The following is a 4,114-nucleotide window of genomic DNA, read 5'->3' on the forward strand; positions in this document are numbered from 1 at the left end:
CTTCCCTCTCAGTCTGAGGGAACCCATGTTAACTGCCAATATAAGGAGAAATCCTGTTAAACTTTCAATAGATTGCTTATACAGATTTGTCAGTAGTTACCCAGCCAGTGGCCCACTTGCAAACAGGAAAATACTGTTTTCCCTATGCCCGGTAATTCATGTTCCCCAGTAATAATAGGAAAGGCCAGTTTGTTTGAGACAGTACCCAATTGCCATGGAAAATAAAAGGATTAAACCCCACATTTAAGAGATACCTGCTAATGGACCTACGAAATGTTCTGTCTAGTGTTTTTATTTGGCCAATGTATGTTTAATAGTTTCTTTGCCTTTGTCTTCAGATTCAAAGCTGTAATGAAAATGTGTAATGTCTATTGAGGGCCTTTAGATAGAACCTCTGAAGAATATATCTGACTGCTGGTCAACAACTATGACTCATTTCAGCTTGAAGAAGCCAGAGCGGTCATCGCCCATAGTTCCCTCATGGCAGTTTGGGTTACTTCTTCAGAGGGGGGAATGTTGCAGGCAGCTGAGTTAGACAGAAATATTATAGGCAGCCAGACAGGGCCAAGCCCTCAAGAAGACAAGATGGAAGACAAGGTGACTTTGCAACTTGGAAGAGATAGACACTCCCATATGGGCCACACCTCAAGACCAAGACAAAAAGAGGAAGCACAGCTACATACTTCCCTAGGGATGGGCATTAGGGATTGATAACCTAAATAGTCAACTTGAAAGAGCCCAAATGAGTCACTAGCCCAACCCTCAACAAGAAGAGACCCTGTTCCATATAGGTGTCCGCTTGCTACATGACTTGCTTTCCCATTTGATACTGGATTTAATCAATTTTACCTGAGCAATGGTGCTTATAATCTCATTGGTTGAACCATAGTTTGGTCCCATCTCATGCCCAACTAAGCAAGTTCCCATGTCTTCTCCACCACCTTAGACCCGCCTCACCACATGGTTTTCCTCTATAAAAGTCCCTGCAAGAGACAACTTCCCGGGGGGAATTACCTGCTTGCCCCCACCTCCTGTACCTCTCTCAGGACAGGAGCTTTCTTTCTCCCAATAAATATATTCTGCTCATAAAAAAAGAACAACAGAAAGGAACCACCAAATAGACCAAGTAATTAAAAAGAGGGAGAAAGCATGGAGCCTGTAACAGAAAAAGAACATAGCAAAGATAAGCCAATATGCATCAACTATAACCATCAATGTAAGCAGCTTCAATTTACCAATCAAAAGAAACAGACTAGCAGAGTAGGTTAAGAAATAATCCAGGGGCTGGGGAGATAACTCAGTCACATAAGTGCCTGCCTGGCAAGCTCAAAGTTCTGAGTCCAATACTCTGTACCAAAAGATAATCAAACAAACAAACAAATAAATAAATAGATCCAAAAAAAAAGAACAAAATCCAACAATGTGCTCCATACTAGAAACACATTTAACTCAAAAGGAAATTCACAGACTAAAGGTCAAAAGATGGAAAACATTCCTCCATGCCATAAGCAATCACAAAAAAAGAAAGGATAGCTATCCTGGTTGCTGTCAATATCAACTTCCAACCAAGTATCATTCAAAGAGATAAAGAAGGTCACTACATACTTGTTAAGGGAAATCAGCAAAAGGGAAGGGAGAGCAATTATAAATATATATGCACCCAATGTAGGAGCACCCATCTACATAAGACAAGTTTTAAAAGACACAAAAGATCAAATGAGCAATAATACAATAATAATGGGGACATTTAACACTCCACTGTCATAAAGACATAGATCAACTAGGAAAAAAAAGAAAAAAAAAAAAAAAAAAAAAAAAAAAAAAAAAATAACAACTAAGCCAGAACTGTGAAGAAATTGACTTGATAGACCTTCAAAGAGCGTTTCACCCAGCAACAACAGAATACACATTCTTTTTAGCTGCACATAGCACATTCTTCAAAACAGACCACATAGCACAGAGAGCACTCTTAAGTAAATGTCAAGCAACTGAAATTATCCCACACATACTATCTGAGCACAGTGCAATAAACTGGAAATGATTCATAAAAGAAACTACAAAAAGAGCATAAAAAACATGGAAATTAAATAACAACCTATAAACAACCAGTGGGTCACAGATGAAATTAAAGAAGAAATTAAAAAAATATTTATAATCAAATGAAAACAGAGATGCAACTTACTGAAACCTGTGGGATGCAATGAAAGCTGTCTTAAGAGGAAAATTTGGAGTAAATTTGCACATTATGAAAACAGAACAAGCCCAAATAAATGATCTCATGCTGCACCTCAAGCTCCTAGAAAAAGAACAAGTCAAGCCCAAAGCCCAAAGAAGGCAGGAAGTTCTAAAGATTAGGGCAGAAATTAGTGTAATTGAGACAAGGAAAATAGTACAAAGAATAAATGAATGAAAGAGTTGGTTCTTTGCAAAAATAAATAAACTTAATCCTTAGCCAAACTTATCAAAAAAATTCATGCAATAAAAAATGAAAACAGCAAAATTACCACAGACCCTAAAGAAATTCGGAAGTTCATCAATACTTCTTTGAAATCTTTATTCTCACAGGATGGAAAACACAGAGGAAACCAACAGCTTCCTAGATACATATGAAATGCCAAATCTGAGTCAAGATGTTATACAAACACTTAACTAACCCAATAACGAGAAGTGAAACAGACCTGCCACCTATTCTATGATAATTTGCTGTAGCAACCTGAAGTAAAGCAGTCGTCTTACATATGTTTCCCCGACACTAGGGACCGTGATCATAACTTGTGTCTCCTAGCCTTTACGCTCAGCTGCGTTGTTCCAGTGGCCCAAAGGCAGGATAAATAACCCGTGTGACGAGCTTCGCAGCCTGCTCTCCACTCCGCTCTAGTATCTTTCTTTTTTCTCTACTGGCCCACATTCACTCCTACTTGAGGCCTTTCTGATGTGCTCTGCCTTCAACATCTTCCATCCGAACAGCTGTGTGGCCATTGCCTCCTGTTCTCTCAAATCATTGATCACCTGGCTGGCTCTAGGAGGCCACTCTATTAGAAATACCATTAGACTCCTCATTTAAAGTTCTAAACTTCCTCAGCCCACACAACCTGTATCCTTGTATTGCCCATTTTCTTCTGCTTTTACCATAGTACTTACTACCCTCTCAATACTCTTTTCATGTATATATATGCTATATTATATTTATTATTACTTTTTTCTGTACCGTCCATATATATATATATATATATGGGCCATCGCCGCCACTCCAGCCCAACATGGCAATGCACAACAAGGCGGCCTGCCACAGATCCAGGACACCTGGCGGGAGCTGGCAGAGCTCTGAAGTGGAAGCAGGAGCTAATGGAAACACTGGCAAACTTGCAGAGACAGATCTATGTTTTTGAAGGAAACTACCTGGAAGACACTCAGATGTATGTCAATATTATTTGTGGCTGGGATCGCTATCTGACCAAAGAAAAAAATTCCAACAGTAAAAATGATTGAAGGAACTGGAAGTTTAAAGAAGCCAAGCAGCTCTTCAGTAAATCTTCAGTCACATAGGCAGCTGCCATAAGTGTGTCGACAGGAGTTCAGGACCAGTTCATTGAAAAGAGGGAATCAGGAAGTGGGACAGAAAGTGATACTTCTCCTGACTTCCACAATCAGGAAAATGTGCCCAGCTGGGAGGACCCTGAGGATCTGGATGGATCTGTGCAGGGAGTGAAGCCTCAGAAGGCTGCTTCTTCCACTTCCTTGGGGAGTCATCAGAACAGCCATAAAAAAACACAAGAATAAAAACCCGCACAGGTCAGTGGCAGGGACCTCGCCCCCGCAGCTCCAATGACTGTTGCTATGAAGGGTCCTTCCTAGAGTCAAAGAGCTCAGGATGGACAGAAAATCGTGACCCCCAAATGAAACCATCTTATATAAGGGAGCTCCCAGCTGTAAGGGAGGAGTTGATGGGCAGTAGAGTGACCCTAAAAAAGGACTCCAGGACATCCTTCCACTGTTGCTAGCGCAGAACCCTAGCCTTAACCCCAACAACATTAACATGGTGAATTTGAAGTCTTTTCAGAATAGAAAAAGGGGGACTAGAAATATAATCTGTGTAAATTTGAAAAATGACACT

At 40.3% G+C, this 4,114-nt stretch overlaps 1 pseudogene; it reads left to right on the top strand.

The window, feature by feature from the left end:
- Positions 1-3,260: 3,260 nt before the first annotated feature.
- Positions 3,261-3,829, top strand: LOC105741273 (annotated as a pseudogene).
- Positions 3,830-4,114: the final 285 nt, after the last annotated feature.

Source organism: Octodon degus, unplaced genomic scaffold, assembly GCF_000260255.1.
Source record: "Octodon degus isolate 3935 unplaced genomic scaffold, OctDeg1.0 scaffold00010, whole genome shotgun sequence".
NCBI lineage: Eukaryota > Metazoa > Chordata > Mammalia > Rodentia > Octodontidae > Octodon > Octodon degus.